Raw genomic sequence first — 17,491 nt, forward strand, 5'->3', positions numbered from 1 at the left:
TTTAACAACTCCTTAATATCAAATATCTGTCTGTTTTCAAATTTCCAATTGTTTCTCTCTCTCTTTTTGCTTTTGCTTTTTTTTTATTACTCAAAAAAACCTCATTTAAAAATTTAGTTTTCTACCCTGTGTTTGTGCCTTTAACACTTCCAAACGATTTTCTGCTCTTTAGTAAGAAAAATATGCTTGATCTTGCCACAGACACCTTTAGCTCACAGGGAACCATGATAAGCCCTGCTGACCCATTTTTTTGTTTTAGACAACCTTGTAAGAACTTTAGGTCCCACAGCACAAGCTCCTTAAAGTTGGCCTGGGCACACTCCACATTTGGATTTTGCTGCTTTCTCAGCCTTCTTGGTTTGAAGGTAAACAATTCTATTACCTGGAGTTTGGTCAGCCTAGTTTTATTAGAGGCCATATTGCAGGACAGTCTAAGACAGAACATCAAATGCTGGACCATCCTGAATGCGTCTAGATATCGTCCCTTGAAGAGGAAAAAGAAAGCTCTTGTAAGTTCAAAAGTCAGGTTTGACTCCAGTTTGCTCTTAAATGTCCTGTTTGACAGGGAGTTGTATTTAACAAGGGTAGGTGTTTTCCCAGGCAAGTATGATGAAGTGTGGGAGGGTGCAGGAGTCTTGAGGCGCACGAAAGGGACTGATTGTAATGATGGACCTTGAGCTCTAAGCTAACATCAGAAATGAGGACAGGAGCAGGGTAGGATCAATTGCTTGTAAGTTCTGTTGAGGTCAAAATATTGTTGTAGTTGGGGTGCTAGAAGGAGCAATTGCAAAGATAGGAAGTGGTGATTGGAGAGAGGGATGCAGATGAAGTGGAGAGCATGGAAGGACTAGAGTTAATCATAGTGACAAGTTCTAGTATGTTGACAGAGGAAGTGAGTGGCTAAAGTAGCATAAAGGACAAGATCATTGCATGCAAGAGATCAGGGAACTGAGGTCAGAGTATCATAGCAGTCATCTAGATGAACATTTGAAATCACCTGGAATTATGACAGGACAGTGAGGTAGGAACTAAAAGCTTTGAGGCTTGAGAAGTGACCCACCTTATCTAGATGAATATAACAAAGGGGTGGGGAGGTGGAGGTATGGTCTGAGAGAGGCTTTTTTGGGAAGGGATAGAGGGGAATAATCTGGAAACAGAAACAAGGTACATGGTGAGTACCTCCTCCTACTCCTCCCCTTACCCCCACCCCCTCCAGGTACATAGTGTCAGGGGTGTGGGAGAGAAAATAGCCACAGATCAGACTGTAGAGAGAGCAGTGGCCTCAGTTATTAGATTTCCTCTTGAGCAAAAAGGTGATGGGATCATTCAGACAAGAGGTCAAAATAATAGGAGATTTTGTTGATAAGTTGCAAAGGATATGATGAAAAGATTTCAGGAATTGAGGGATGAGTAGGAGAGGGGGGAGTTCATGAAAGGGGATGTACTTAGCCATATGGGGATGTGAGTGGAGGATTTAGGATGGCTCCAGAGTTCTGGAATTCTTGCAGTGAGTGATATAAAGGAGGGTTAGAGATCATGAGATTAGTCTTGATGTTTCAAAGCAAATTATAGGATAAGCAGATGCAGAGTAGTGGTATGGGAAGAAGCTGCAGAGCAAAGGTGTCCTTTGCTGCTGGTGCAGGTGCAGAGGCTGGGGGCGTGCCTCACAGTGCCTCCAGCAGAGCTGCAGCTGTTACTGCCTTCTTCTCTTAGGGCCGAAGTGGTGTACCGTAAAAAGAGCTGTTAATCCAGCTCTTTAATAACTAGACGTCCTTGTTCTGTTCCTGTTGTTTACCTTTCCTGCTTCTATTTTCTCCCCTTTCTTACTGAAAAGTCGAATATTTGGATGTTTTCAGTACCCTACCCTTAAATATCCTGGAAACTGGTAAATGATGCTGTTGCTTGCTTGATGGGGACATGACAGCACAATTACAGTAAGGAAGTGGGACTTTAGAGTTGGAAAGGGAAGGGAGCAAGGTTTCAGGCAGAATTAGCTTTCAGTTCCTTTAATCTGACTAAGGAAACAGAGGAGTTAGAAGAGGGAAAGAGTTTGACCTGGGTGCTGGGAGGGGAGACAAAAGTACGGTTTGGAAGGTGAGAACCTGCCCAAGGATCTGTCTCCTGACAGGTTCTTGAAAAAGCTGTTGCTGGATGGGAGACTCGACTATTGCTAGATTCATTCATTTCAATGGGTATTTCCTAGCATCATCCATGTGCCAGGCACTGAACTAGGTACTTGGGAGATCGTGTGGAGCAGATAGACAGGTTCCTCCTTACCTGGGTTTACAGTCTAGCAGGAAAGACAGTTACTACGAACAGAGGTTACAGTTTAATGGGAATGCTCTGATAGAAATAGTGAAGGCTTCTTGGAAGCCTGTAGAAAAAGCATTGATCAGTCTCAGATTGGGGTAGGGAGGGGAAGGATGTAGGTGCTGGAATTAGTGACATATGATCCGAGACCTGAAAGGAGAGTGAGAATTAGCCAGGCAAAGAGAATAGGGAGGAAAGTTAATGTCCAGTGACATGTTTGCCTCTTCAACTTCCAAACCTTGTCTTAGCCAGGGGAACAGGGCACAGAATCATCTATTCTGATCACTGTCTTTGTTCCCGGTATTCCTATATACCAGATGTTGGCAAACTGCTGCTCACAGGTCTGGCCTGCTGTCTGTTTTTGAATGGTCAGCAAGCTAAGCATAGTTAGCAGCTCAAACTGTAAGCCAGGAATGGTGGTAAAATTCAGATCCAGATGTCTTGATCTGAAGTCTATTTTCATTCCACTGATCACATTGTATCATGATAGTTTATATTTTTCTCTCTCAAGAAGAGGCTTGAGCTTGAATGATGGCTTGCTTTTTCTTATCTCTACCATTTATTTCCAGCACAGGGTGAGTCCCAAGTCAGTGTTTATTAAATGATTTTCATTTATGTAATTTCATTTGCCGCCTAACAAATCCTGTGAGAATAGCACATAAAATTTTCTAATAATTTATGTTTACTCTTTTATATATCATTTCCTCCATTTTTAGTAGCAATCCTTTTTAAATATGTCATTTAAAAATAATGTTAAGTGTAGCTAAAGATAATTAGAAATATTTTATGCTATAACATATACATTTAGGAATTACTGACTTACATATTTGTATAGCTGTTTGTTCATAGAGTAAATGTAGTTGGCTTTCTTCATCTTCAGGTTCTGCATGGACAGTTTCAACCAACTATAGATTGAAAAAAAAGATTCCAGAAGGTTCTGAAAAGTGTAACTTGAATTTGCCACCGACTCACAACTGATTACATAGCATTTACAACTATCTATAGTGTGTTTTAATTATATTAGATATTATTAATATAAGTAGTAATCTAGAGATGATTTAAAGTATCCAGGAGGATGTGTAGGTTGTATGCATATACTGTGACATTTTATATAAGGGACTTGAACATCTGAGGATTTTTGTATCTGCAGGGGTCTGGAACCAGTTCTCTGAGTGGATACTAAGGGATGAGTATAATCTTGGAATGCTTGATATTTCTAGTTTTTGTCAGCTTTGTTTGATTTCTATATATTCCTTTGTCAGCTGTCAGTTATATTATAGCTGCTGTCTGTCACCCCCAGCACCCCTTTTACATGGTTATGTATGGATGTGAGAGTTGGACTGTGAGGAAAGCTGAGCGCCGAAAAATTGATGCTTTTGAACTACGGTGTTGGAGAAGACTCTTGAGAGTCCCTTGGACTGCAAGAAGATCCAACCAGTCCATCCTAAAGGAGATCAGTTCTGGGTGTTCATTGGAAAGACTAATTCTGAAGCTGAAACTCCAATACTTTGGCCACCTCATGTGAAGAGTTGACTCATTGGAAAAGACCCTGATGCTGGGAAGGATTGGGGGCAGGAGGAGAATGGGACGACAGAGGATGAGATGGCTGGAGGGCATCACCGACTCGATGGGCATGAGTTTGAGTAAACTCCGGGAGTTGGTGATGGACAGGGAGGCCTGGCATGCTGCGATTCATGTGGTTGCAAAGAGTCGGACACGACTGAGCGACTGAACTGAACTGAACTGTACTGAAAGTGAAAGTGAGGTGGTTTTGTTCTTAAGGATTTTATCACCCAGTTGGAGAGATCAAATGTACTGGGGACAATCATAATGTAAAAGTGTATTAACTCCAAACTTGTCTGTCTCATTGCCTACTTAACATCTCTGTGTGAGTGTCTGATATGCATCTTGAACTTAATATGCTTCCCCCAAGATTTTTCCCACAGTCGTCCCCATATCAGGAAACAGAGACTCCTTCCGGTTACTTGATCCTTAAACCTAGTTGATGCTTTTCTCACTGTAACATTTCACATCTAATCTGTTAGTTTTGCCTTCAAAACACATACTGAATCTGATCAATACCATTTCAATACCATTTCTGCTGCTACCACCAAGATTCAGATTGCCATTCTCTTTTTCCTGGATTATTGCATTAGTCTTCTGACTGATTTCTCTGCCCTTTTCCTTATCTCTGTATAGTCTGTTCTAAATAGACATCCAGAATGATCCTCTGAAAAGAAAGTCAAGTTGGGTTGTCCCTCCTTGCTCAAAAATTTTTAGAGGCTTTCCATCTCAGAGTCAAAAACAAAGTTATAGGACTTCCCTGGTGGCCCAGTGATTAAGAATCTGCCCTGCAATGCAGAAGACACAGGTTCAAGCCTTGGTCAGGGAACTGAGGTTCCACATCCCACAGAGCAACTGAGTCTGTGCAGCACAACCAGAGAGTCTGTGCCACAACTGAGACCCAACACAGCCAAATCAATCAATTAATTAAAATCAAGCAAACCAAAAAAACTAAGTTCTCACAGTGGCCTTAAAAGATGATACAGAACCTTGCCTCAGTTTATCTCTGGCCTAATTTCCTGTGACTTTTCCTCTGCTCATGTCCCTCTAGCCACAATGACATCCTTGCTGTTTTCCTAAGATGCCAGGTTGTTCCTTCTTCAGAGCCTTTATACGTGCCGTTGCCTCTCACTGAAATGCTTTTTCTGTGGAGATAGCTTGACTTTTCCTCTTTCTTTCAATGTCAGGTGCAAATGTCATCTTATCAATGAAGTCCTAGGTCTCTTTACCCCCATGACCCCACTTTATTTTTCTTCAGAGACTTACTCGCATCTGTTAGGCTGCTTGTATACATGTATATTTTAATTAATTAAATGATTTTAACTTCTAAAAATTCGCTTCACTGCTGTCTCCCCATAGGCATAGAACAGGGGTTCACAAGCCAAAAACACCCTGCTATCTGTTTTTGCAAGTGAAGTTTAATTAGAACATAAGTCATGCTCAGTCATTAGTGTAGTGTCTGTGGCTGCTTTCACACTACAACAGTGGAGCTGAGTAATGCAGCAGAGACTGTAAGGCCTGTAAAGCCTAAAATATTTGCTGTTTGGCCCTTTACAGAAAAAGTTTGCTGACCTCTGGGCTAGAACAATGTCTGGTACCTAGTAGGCAATTGAATGAACGTAACAGAAGTGTTCATTGTCAGGGTACAGACTGTAAGTTGCTAGTGAGGATATAGGTTAATATTTCAGAAGTTATTATTAGACTGTAATAATTAGGATAATTTGGGAGTATGTCAATCATAAAAATTTGTTCTAGCTGAGGTTCTTGAATTTATTACACTCATTACCACCTGATTGCAGAGATGCACCAACTTTGTGAAGGCTACACCTAATTTGAAGAATAGTGTTCCAAAGGCACAAAGTCCTTTTATTTGTTTCTTTTAATTTTAATTTTTCTTTGCCCCTGCCGTGTGGCTTGCAGGATCTTAGTTGCCTGACTAGGATTAAACCTTAATGGTGAAAGCATGGAGTATTAACCACTGGGCCACCAGGGAATTCCCCACGGTCCTTTTAAGTGTTACCTTTTATAATAGTACTACAGAAAGGACTCTAAGTAGATGGTAGTTGGTTGCGTGCTGTGAAAAATATGAACTTAATGAAGGGATGTATCTCTCAGTCATTTATAGGCCTATGGAATAGATAATAATAATAGTAATATTTGGCTTCTTGGATTAACCTGATTATTTCAGGTACTTTTAATAGTGTTTTAATAAAATCAAACTGGAAAAAAAAACAACTCAGAAGAATCTGGAAACTTGTATTACTTCTGGCATCTTGTCTTTGTCCAAATCTTAGATTTTTAAAAGCTACATCCAGGGAATAAATAGTATCAGTCACACAAAACACCTGTGTGGAGAGGTGGAGAAGATTTTAGAAGTGTTTTAGTTTTAAAAGTCTTTTTCTGGTAACTGAGCTTAGGGTAGAGGAGGAGTCTTAAATTACTGCTTTATTGGACTAGAATACTGTATCTTTAGAAAACTAATTAAAAAAATGATAAAGAATGATGGAGTAAGAGCTGGAAAAAACTTGGTCCAATAAATATTTGAATGTGCCCAAGCCGCTTTGTTAGACATGGGGATACAGAGGTGAATGACAGTATCATTGACCTCATGAGACTTACTATTTAATCCTCATCCCAGTCGCCCTCTCACATCATTTTACGTTCTGTAGTGGAAACTAAAGATTATGTGCTGCTGCTGGTAGGTCGCTTCAGTTGTGTCTGACTCTGTGCGACCCCATAGACGGCAGCCCACCAGCCTCCTCTGTCCACAGGATTCTCTAGGCAAGAATACTGGAGTGGGTTGCCATTTCCTTCTCCAAAAGATGATGTAGCTCGTTACTGATAGAACAGAACTAGAACACGTGTTTCTTATAGAACACATGTTTCTTATGTGGGGAATAAAAACAAAATATTCATGCATGCAGAGTTTGGAGTGCTTGCTAATGTGCATAAGACTGTACTAGGTGCCGGGGGATGCAGTGGTAAGTATAATAGCCCCATCCCTTTGATGTAGTACTTAAAGAAAATTTGGGGGGGAAACCAGTTTTTCCCACTATATTGCATTATACTTTTTACAATCATTTATTAATATCTTATGAAAAGTTAGGGGCTCTCAAATATTCATTCTTTAATGTGATTTAGTTCATTGAGTTTAGTGTTTTTCTAACATCTGAAGTCAGTTTTATTGAGGGACTTTTGAATGGGAAAGGAAGAATTAGGTAGTTGTGGACTCTGTAGGAAGAGTGATCTTTATTTACTAATATTTCAAAATTTGTACAGGGCCTAAACTTATGCTGTATGAGCAAGAGGATATTTTAAGTCAGCCATTTTATTGTTGTTGTTGTTCAGTCACTTAGTCTTGTCCGACTCTTTGTGATCCCATGGACTACAGCACGCCGGGCTCCTCTCTCCACCATCTCCCAAAGTTTGCTCAGATTCCTATCCATTGAGTCAGTGATGGTGTCTAACCGTTTCATCCTCTACTGCCCTCTTATCCTTTTGCCTTCAGTGTTTCCCAGCATCAGGGTCTTTTCCAATGAGTTGGCTCTTTGTTTCAGATAGCCAAAATATTGGAGCTTCAGCTTCAGCATCAATTCTTCCAATGAATATTCAGGATTGATTTCATTTAGGATTTAAAATCAACCACAAAGTGAAGTTGCTTAGTCGTTTCCGACTCTTTGCGACCCCATGGACTGTAGCCTGCCAGGCTCCTCCATCCATGGGATTCTCCAGGCAAGAATACTGGAGTGGGTTGCCATTTCCTTCTCCAGGGGATCTTCTCAACCCAGGGATTGAACCGGGTCTCCCGCATTGCAGGCAGATGCTTTACCCTCTGAGCCACTGTCAACCATATTATGGGTTAAATAAATTTTTGCACACTGACCTTCTCTTTCCTTTTAGTTACCCAAACTTGGGTATATGTCATATGTACACTGGTATGTATATGCTTGGGGGTATATGTATTACTCAGTGTTCGAAGAATCATATCTAAAGTAGAACACATATTTTATTCTTTAAAATTTCTTCCCAAAGTGATTATGATTATGTTTGATTTTTTTCTTCTCAATGCTTGCTTGCTAAAATATATATATATATATATATATATATATATATATATATATATATGACAATCTAGGAAAGAGTGAAAAAAGGTTAATTAAACTGCTGCTAAATAATTTAGGATGTTTTAGTTATTTGGTTTCATAGAAGATTAAAGCTTTTTTCCTTACAAAATCTAGTTGGAAGTGTTTATACAATGGAGAAAGTAATTACATTTTCAGAGTAAGTTATCTTGACCTCAGGCCTCCTTACTTTTCCTATTCCAGAATACCTTATGCCATTCTGCTGGGGCCAATTAGTACTTGGCTCAGCTGTTTTAGTTTCTGTACAGAAATTGAGCTTAACCATGTTTATAATCTGTGAACATCATATTCCATTTTTTCTTTTAAGAGCTAGGACATTAAATTCTCTGCCAGTGATCTAAAAACATTGAATTTTATATCTTCAAATGCAAAAGATTTATCTTCTCAGAACTTAGACCATGGCATTTAACAATGAAGAGACATTAGAAAGAGTGGCTCATTATATATTAGTGATGATTATTCTGGGTCTGCTGCAGGTATGTACGTGCCAAATGTGTGTGTGCATGCTCAGTTGCTCAGTTGTGTCTGACTCTTTGTGACCCCATGGAGTGTCTGACACTTGAGCAGGGAAATCCAAATAGGTAGAAGCTGGAATAGTTGGGGCTCCTTGTTATCTTCTTCGAATTCTGTGTAGTCTTTCCAGCATAGAGGAAAGACTTCATGGTAGCCAGACTTCTTACATGGAGGCTTAGGGCTGCTAAAGTACTTGTTCCAAGTAAGAGAGCCAGAAGGGAACTATATTGTCTTTTATGACCTAAATTCAGAATCAGTGTCATTTCCACTGCCTTTTATTCATAGAAGCAACTCACTAAGGCCAATCCATATTTAAGGGGAAGGGAAGGGAATTAGAGTCTACCTCTTGCTGGGAGAAGTGTCAAGAATGAAGTGAAGTGAAGTGTTAAGTGTTAGTCTCTCAGTTGTGTCCTCACTCTTTTCAAGCCTATGGACTGTAGCCCGCCAGGCTCCTCTGTCCATGGGATTTCCCAGGCAAGAATACTGGGGTCGGTAGCCATTCCCTTCTCTAGGGGATCTTCCCAACCAGGGAACAAACCCCAGTCACCTGCATTGCAGGCAGATTCTTTACTGTCTGAGCCACCAGGGTAGCCCCTAGTGTCAAAAATATGCGAAACTTATTTCAAAGCCGGTTTAGTCTTCCCTCTGGCTACACATTATTTATCTTCCTCCAAATGCAAAACACAAGCACTCAGAGGCAAAACTGAAGCCCTCGAAGTCTTATCTAGTACAGCATCAGGCTCAGGCTAGAGATCCAGGATCAGTTCAGTTCAGTCGCTCGGTCATGTCTGACTCTTTGCGACCCCATGGACTGTAGCACGCCAGGCTTCCCTGTCCATCACCAACTCCCAGAGTTTACTCAGACTCATGTCCATTGAGTCGGTGATGTCATCCAACCATCTCATCCTCTGTCATCCCCTTCTCCTCCTGCCTTCAATCTTTCCCAGCATCAGGGTCTTTTCAAATGAACCAGTTCTTTGCATCAGGTGGCCAAAGTATTGGAGTTTCAGCTTCAGCATCAGTCCTTTCAATGAATATTCAGGACTGATTTCCTTTAGGATGGACTGATTGGATCTCCTTGCTGTCCAAGGGACTCTTAAGAGTCTTCTCCAACACCACAGTTCAGAAGCATCAATGCTTCAGTGCTCAGCTTTATTTATAGTCCAACTCTCACATCTGTACATGACTACTGAAAAAATAGCTTTGACTAGACGGACCTTTGTTGACAAAGTAATGTCTCTGCTTTTTAATATGCTGTCTAGGTTGGTCATAACTTTTCTTCTAAGGAACAAGCATCTTTTAATTTCATGGCTGCAGTCACCATCTGCAGTGATTTTGGAGCCCCAAAAGATAAAGACTGTCACTGTTTCCATTGTTTCCCCATCTATTTGCCGTGAAGTGATGAGACCGGATGCCATGATCTTAGTTTTCTGAATGTTCAGTTTTAACGGTTTTAACAATTTAACATTTAGAGATCCAGGATCTTGTCATCTAAATCAGATCCAGGTGGAGGCAAGGCTATTTGGATATAGTTCCTTGGGTGTAGCTCCTTGAGTACCCTTGCTTTCAGTTTGAAGACTTGTGAACTAAAAAGTCACATTATCTTCTCCCATACCCAGCCCACCCAGTATGCAATAATGGGCATAAGGTAACAACTATAGACATTCCTATTCAAAAGTAAAGAAGGATGTAAAGAATAGAACAGTCACTGGTCCACATCAATTCTGAAATCCAACCAGGCACATATTGCTAGTTTTGAGATTAGTTTTAGCCTCTATTGCTCAGGAACCATCCTCAAAGCCTCTGTTCATTGTGTACTGTCTCTGTCATTTTTAGTCCAAGATGATAATGTTTCTGAATTTAAAATCCTTCTCTGTGAATATTTTTGAAGGGTTCACTCTGTTAGACAAAAGGCACACTTGCACACTGATACAAGCCCTTCTCTACCTTAGGCTTTGTGGAGGAGGAAAAATGTTTTCCTTGACCCTCCTAGGGTTCCTGGCTGGGTTTGAAAATTAAGCTGACAAAGTACACAGATTTATCTAATGTATGTTTTATGTGAAACAGGAGATATAAATGAGGGCTCAAAGAAATGTTTGAAGCTGAGTATTTTATGCTAGGTTTAATGAAGAGTGGACAGTGTGGAGAAATGATAGATCAAAGAATATGAAGTCACAGTGCATAAATTGGTGGCAGTTTAGCATGGCCTGCTGTTGGGACTGGAGAAGGAAATGGCAACTCACCCCAGTATCCTTGCCTGGAGAATCCATGGACAGAGGAGCCTGGTGGGCTGCTGTTCATGGGGTCACACAGAGTCGGACACGACTGAAGTGCCTTAGCATGCATGCATGCCTTGGAGAAGGAAATGGCAACCCACTCCAGTGTTCTTGCCTGGAGAAGCCCAGGGACGGAGGAGCCTGGTGGGCTGCCGTCTGTGGGGTCACACAGAGTCGGACACGACTGAAGCGACTTAGCAGCAGCTGTTAGGACTCCTTTTCTTGTCCCTTTGTCTTTGGATATACAGGTGCTCTTTTCTTACAGGTATAGGGAGTGTGCTTCTTACAGGAGGGTTTTATGATTTGCCTTAGGGGAGAAGAGTAGGGAGAAGACTAAAGTGACCTTCCTCTTCTTAATCTCTTCTCAGATAGTTCAGCTTAAAATATTCAGTATGCCAGGGTGCCATATTTTGGTTTTAGCATATCCTAAACCCTGTCAGCTTCCTTAAAACCTTTTGTGGGACAACACCTTTAATATTCTTAGAAAGCCTTTTGTTTGAAAAATTTTGAGACTTCACCTTAAATCTCTTTCAAGTCTTAACTAGTGGTAGGAAAACTGGCCAGTGATCTGAGATTTGTTTTTACTTTTAGTTTTGGCCTTGCCATGCGACTTGCTGGATCCCAGCACAGATCAGACCAGCACCCCTTGCAGTGGAAGTGTGGAGTCTTAACCACTGGACATCTAGGAAATTCCCTGCTTTTTTGTTTTTAAAGGGCTGTTAAAAAATATAAGAAGAATGTTCAACGGAGACTGTGTAATGCCCTCAAAGCCTAAAATACTTATCAGGCCCTTTATAGGAACAGTTTGCCAACCCTTGGTCTGAATAAGAGTTTAATCTTTAGGCCATGTTTCCCTGACACTACCTTGAATTTGATCATTGCTCAGAGGGCATTTCTTCTTTTTTAAAAATAATTTTATTTATTTTTATTTTTGGCTCTGGTGGGTCTTCGTTGCCATGAGGGCTTTTCAGAAGTTGTGGTAAGCAGGGCTACCCTCTAGTTGTGGTGCACTGACTTCTCATTAGTTCTCCATATTCTGCTCGAAAGTTATATAATTCCTTCTTTTTCTCATTGCTACCTGTGCTTTATGGAACACAGCTAAAAACACAACCACAAACAGTTGACACTTTTGACATTCTGCCTAGAAATCTCCGTATCAGGTTCATCATTTTATTAGTTCAATATATACATATATAAGTTAGTACATTAGTTATATCTATTTTTCACATTACTGCTGGTGACAGCTTTGCTAAACTTTCCACCATTACCTAATAAGATTCTCTTTTCCTGTTGCTTCCAATAACACTTTCCTCACTTTATTTATTTTTATTCTTGATGTAAGCTTCAAATAAGCAATTTATTTTCTTTTATTATGATCTTTGTCATTTTTTAAAAAAAATAATTTTTATTTATTTGTTATTTCATTAGTTATTTTTGACTGGGCTGGGTCCTTGTTGCTGTGCGGGTGTTTCTCTAGTTGTGGAGAGTGAGGACTACTGTCTAGTTACAGCGCACAGATTTCTCATTTCAGTGGCTTCTCTTGTTGCAGAGCACAGGCTCTAGGGTGCATGGGCTTCAGATATTGTGACTCCTGGGCTCTAGAGCATGGCTCAGTAGTTGTACAGAGGCTTAGTTGCTCCATGGCATATGGGATCTTCCTGGACCAGGAGTTGAACCTGTGTCTCCTGCATTGGCAGATGGATTCTTGACCACTGAGCCACCACGGAGATCCTCCTTGCTTTCTTTTTAGCCAAGGATTAGTAACCTTTTTCTGTCAAGGGCCAGATAATAAATATTTTGTTTTGAACTTTATGGTCTCAGGCACACCTATCCAACTCTGCTCTTGTAGTGAGAAAGCAGCCATAGACATAGACAGTATGTAAACATGAATGTTGACTGTGTTCCAATAAAACTTAATTTATGAAAACAGGCAGGCAGGTTGAACTTTGCCAGTAGATTGTAGTTTGGTGATCCCTGTTTTAAATCTTTATATTGACAACTTCCTACCAGTGTCCTTAAGGCCCTTCAAGGACTGTCCTAGAGCCACACAGCACAACTGCTGAGCCCACATGAGGCAACTATGAAGCCCGTGCACCTAGAGTCTGTGCTCTGCAACAAGAGGAGCCACTGCAGTGAGAAGCCCATGCACCTCAACAAAGAGTAGAACCCACTCCTGCAAACTAGAGAAAGCTCGCAGCAACGAAGCCCTAGTGCAACCAAAAATAAAATATAAATAAATAAAAAAAGTAAGATCCTTCAGGCTTTCACTAACACTTTCTTTTTTTTTTTTTTAGTTCTACCACTTTATTGCTACCAACCCATTTCCCTCCACCCTTGTGCACACATGCTCAGTCATGTAATCCCATGGACTTCAGCCCGCCAGACTCCTCTGTCCATGGACTTTTCCAGGCAAGAATACTGGAGTGGGTTGCCATTTCCTTCTCCTCACTAACACTTTCAAGGCCCTTCTTGCTTTCTCCTGCCACCCAGTCCCAAAGCTAAACATTTTAATTTTTGTAATGGAAGTAACCCACTCCTTATACCAAAATCTGTTTTGGCTATCTGTTGCTGTGTAACACACTGTGTCAAAATTGAGTGATGTAAAATACCACTCACTTTTTCTTTCACGGTTTTTTGATGTTTGGACTCAAGTAGGCAGTTCTTTCTCATGGTTTCTCATGACGATGCTATCAAATGATAGCTGGGTCTGGAATCAGATCTTAAAAGCATTCCTTACCAAAGTTTCTTACACAGTTAGAGGCAGATAGTAGTTGAGCCTGGGGTCATCTCCAAGGATTCCTCATTCACAAGTCTGGTGGCTGGCCTTGGGAAAACTCAAAATAGCTGGCACCCCTGTCTCTAACCCTCTGAGGCTTCAGTCCGTAGACTCTCTAGCATCAGGGATTTAGGGTGGCTGGATGTCTTACATGGTACTTCAGGACCCCAAGCTTGTCTGAACTGGGAGGTTGCCAGACGGAGGGTTTATCACCTTTTATGACCTAACTTCCGAGGTTGTTCAGTGTCACTCGGCTTTGTTCTCTTCATGGCGAGGAGAATTAAAGTTCTTTTTTTTTTTCTTTTTTTTTTTTTAGTGGTGCCACGTGGCTTGTGGGATCTCAGTTCCCTGACCAGGGATTAAACCTAGGCCCCTAAGAGTAGAAGCGCAGAGTCCTAACCACTGGACTGCCAGGAAAGTCTTAGACTAATCTTTTTTTGATAGGAGTAAGATTAGAGAATTTGCAGAGCTGTTTTAAAATGCAAAATGCTCTACCCGTACCCCTATCAAAAAATTTTGGAAGCTAGCAGATAGTGGGTCACGCTTTGTTAGAGCAGGCTTTCTCTTCCCTGTTCATGGGGATGGTGGAGGTAGGAGAGCACCTCACATGGTTTAATGTTCAAGAATGGATTTGTCAAGAGCTATGGAAGGAGACTTCACCATTACAAACCCTCTCTGCTTCAGTAGATAGGGCCTGGGCTCTCTTTTATATGAGAGTAGGTATAATGGTACCTCCATCTCAAGGAGAAAACAAAAGAAACAAAGAAAGAAATTGAAAAAAAACTCCCAAACTGTTAAAAAGTTCTACCACTGAGATTTGCTTGAATTGATAAGTAATTTTTCCAAGGGTTAAAGAGCATGTGTACTCTTGTGTTATTTACACTTTCAGTTGAGTTTAGCTAGCTGTCTTAATCGGAGAAGGCAATGGTACCCCACTCCAGTACTCTCTCCTGGAAAATCCCATGGACGGAGGAGCCTGGTAGGCTGCAATCCATGAGGTCGCTCAGAGTCTGACACTGAGCGACTTCACTTTCACTTTTTACTTTCATGCACTGGAGAAGGAAATGGCAACCCAGCCCAGTGTTCTTGCTTGGAGAATCCTAGGGATGGGGGAGCCTGGTGGGCTGCTGTCTGTGGGGTCGCACAGAGTCGGACACGACTGAAGCAACTTAGCAGCAGCAGCAGCAGCTTTCTTAATGCCTGCAGGGATACCTTTAAGGGAGATTTTGAAAAGGGGGCAGGTGATAGAATTTTAAATTTGAGGACTCTAGAGCAGGTGGTAAAGTGGGTTCTAAGAAATTTTGAATAGCATCAGGGAATAGTCTCTTGAACCACTCTACTGTCCGAACCCATCTGAGAAGACTTTACTCTTAAACCTTACTATAGTGATCCGGCTCTGGAGATAATATATTTGGAAAATTTGGGATATTTTATTATATATATTTGTAGAGGTTATTGTGTTATTTTTTCTCGCTAGATAGCATATTAAAAAGCAGAGACATTACTTTGCCAACAGAGCTCCGTCTGGTCAAGGCTATGGTTTTTCCAGTGGTCATGTATGGATGTGAGAGTTGGACTGTGAAGAAAGCTGAGTGCTGAAAAATTGATGCTTTTGAACTGTGGTGTTGGAGAAGACTCTTGAGAGTCCCTTGGACTGTAAGGAGGTCCAACCAGTCCATCCTAAAGGAGATCAGTCCTGGGGTGTTCATTGGAAGGACTGATGCTGAAGCTGAAACTCCAATACTTTGACCACCTCATGTGAAGAGTTGACTCATTGGAAAAGACCCTGATGCTGGGAGGGATTGGGGGCAGGAGGAGAAGGGGATGACAGAGGATGAGATGGCTGGATGGCATCACCGACTCGATGGACATGAGTTTGAGTAAGCTCCGGGAGTTGGTGATGGACAGGGAGGCCTGGTGTGCTGCAATTCATGGGGTCGCAAAGAGTTGGACATGACTGAGCAGCTGAACTGAACTGAACTGAACTGATTGTGTTATTTTTTCTCTCTAGATTAAAAGAAGGTGATAGTAAATATATTTTGCCTTATTGTTTATGGTCCAATAGGCAATGTGAATATTGCATCTTTGTGTTCTATTTGTTTTCTTTTTGTTCCCCAGTGTTGCTTCTTTGTTTACTTTTCTCTCTGGATTTGTGCATCATGAGGGAATTTACCCAAATTCTCTGGTGATGTGAAAAAAGGAAGATGACTTAGTGAGTAGGAAGTTGTTAAATAAATAGCTGCCTGCCATATTGCTCCTCCCACTTGGGGAAGAAGAAATGACTATATTTAATCACTTACCTGGTTTGTTTGTTTTTTTCCCCCTTGGTCTCATGATCTATACATTGTTGAATTGAGGGTAGAGAGAAAAGCCTGTTAACTTTTATTTTAAATAATTATTTTTTTTTACTTGGTATTTAAGAAATACCTTTACAAAGCTTTAATAGAATCCTACAAACACATGCTCTAGGGAAGAGTCGGAAAAGAAAGTTTTGGAATGAGTTACATTCCCAAGGAGGAGGACATTTGAACTCTGAAAATGGTGAAGACTTCTCACTGTAGTTTAACTTCAGTTGCAACTTGGACGAGTAACATCTCTTTTCAGTCATAGCATTCTGTACCTTTTCCAGTTGTTTTGTTTATCCCCATTCTCTTTTCTTCTAATTGACACACGTTAGCACCTGAAAGATTCCTGCTGGTTTGGAGGGAGTCAAGATGGAGGGGGAGAAGGAAGAGTTAACTTTTCTTGCTTTTAAATTGGCTAGTATTTACTTAACTAATTTCAGCTAGAGAACTTCTCTTTTAGAATATTTAATGCATGATATGCTGCATGTATTATGCATTCATATTAAGAATTATAGTAGCATGGATTTATGAATGACATGGGTAGCAAATTATTTCCAATTTAAATTATTCATTTTTGTACAAAATAATTACTTGCTAGAGTAATATTTTTCTGGCGTGTTACAAGCCATGAAAGTGGTTTTGAAGATCTGAATGAATGCTGTGTATAAAGATTTTTGGTACAACTTGATTTTATTCTTTCTTTCCTGAGAGTGTCAGGGGATTAGTTTGATCCTGAGTGAGGATAAAAGCTGCTTTGTGAAAACAGTAATTCCATAGAGACTACACTGGTTTTAGAGCTATTTTAAATTTGGGACTTAGAAAGCCAGAGGATCTGAGAATTAGATATGCCTTTTACGCCTGTATTATGAATTTAAAATATGTTGTTGATTTAATGTTTGGTTTGTGTATTGGTTTCTTGCTTTGGCTTCTTTAGGTTGTTTGTTTGAATCAAGTTAGTTAAAAAATATTTAATTTTTATTGTGACATACACCAATAGAAGACAACTATTAGTTTGAAACAACAAATATATTTAATATTTTTATGATTGTATAGTTGTTGACTGGCAAAAAAAATCTTCTGGATCAGGAAAGCAATTGTCACATGTAGATTTTTTCTTTAATATGAAGATGTACCATCTTTTAAAAAATTGAATATAAATTTATTTATTGTATTTTTTAATTTAGTTTTTATTTTATATTAGAGTATAGTTGATTTACAATGTTGTGTTAGTTTTAGGTGTACTGCAAAATGATTCAGTCATACATATATATATGTCTATTATTTTTTCAAATTCTTTTCCCATAGAGGTTATTACAGATTGAGTAACTATCTTTTTTTAGTGACTGTAATTAACAAAAGTAGTTCATACAAAAGATTCTAAGTGTGTCTGAAATGATGAAACTCTGTTCTTGAGACAGTCCTTTGTTTACACTATGCATGAGGAGAAAAAAGCATCTGGAAATGTAATTTTCAAAGCATTCTTTTGTGAATTATGGACTCTTTTAAGAACGATCAATTTCAACAATGACTATGCTTCTTAGAACAATGACTGTGCTTCTTAAAGTC

The 17,491-nt window shown here is 40.1% G+C and overlaps 2 protein-coding genes and 1 pseudogene across 3 annotated transcripts in view; 2 read left to right on the plus strand and 1 right to left on the minus strand.

The window, feature by feature from the left end:
* LOC122427692 (tubulin alpha-1C chain) overlaps window positions 1-17,491 on the plus strand; it is a 1,128,437-nt gene that overhangs the window by 130,858 nt on the left and 980,088 nt on the right. The window lies entirely within an intron of this gene.
* Window positions 1-17,491, plus strand: part of LOC122427696 (translation initiation factor IF-2-like) — a 73,499-nt gene that overhangs the window by 35,859 nt on the left and 20,149 nt on the right. The window lies entirely within an intron of this gene.
* On the minus strand, window positions 106-487 carry LOC122427780 (annotated as a pseudogene).

The sequence above is a fragment of the Cervus canadensis genome, chromosome 25 (assembly GCF_019320065.1).
Source record: "Cervus canadensis isolate Bull #8, Minnesota chromosome 25, ASM1932006v1, whole genome shotgun sequence".
NCBI lineage: Eukaryota > Metazoa > Chordata > Mammalia > Artiodactyla > Cervidae > Cervus > Cervus canadensis.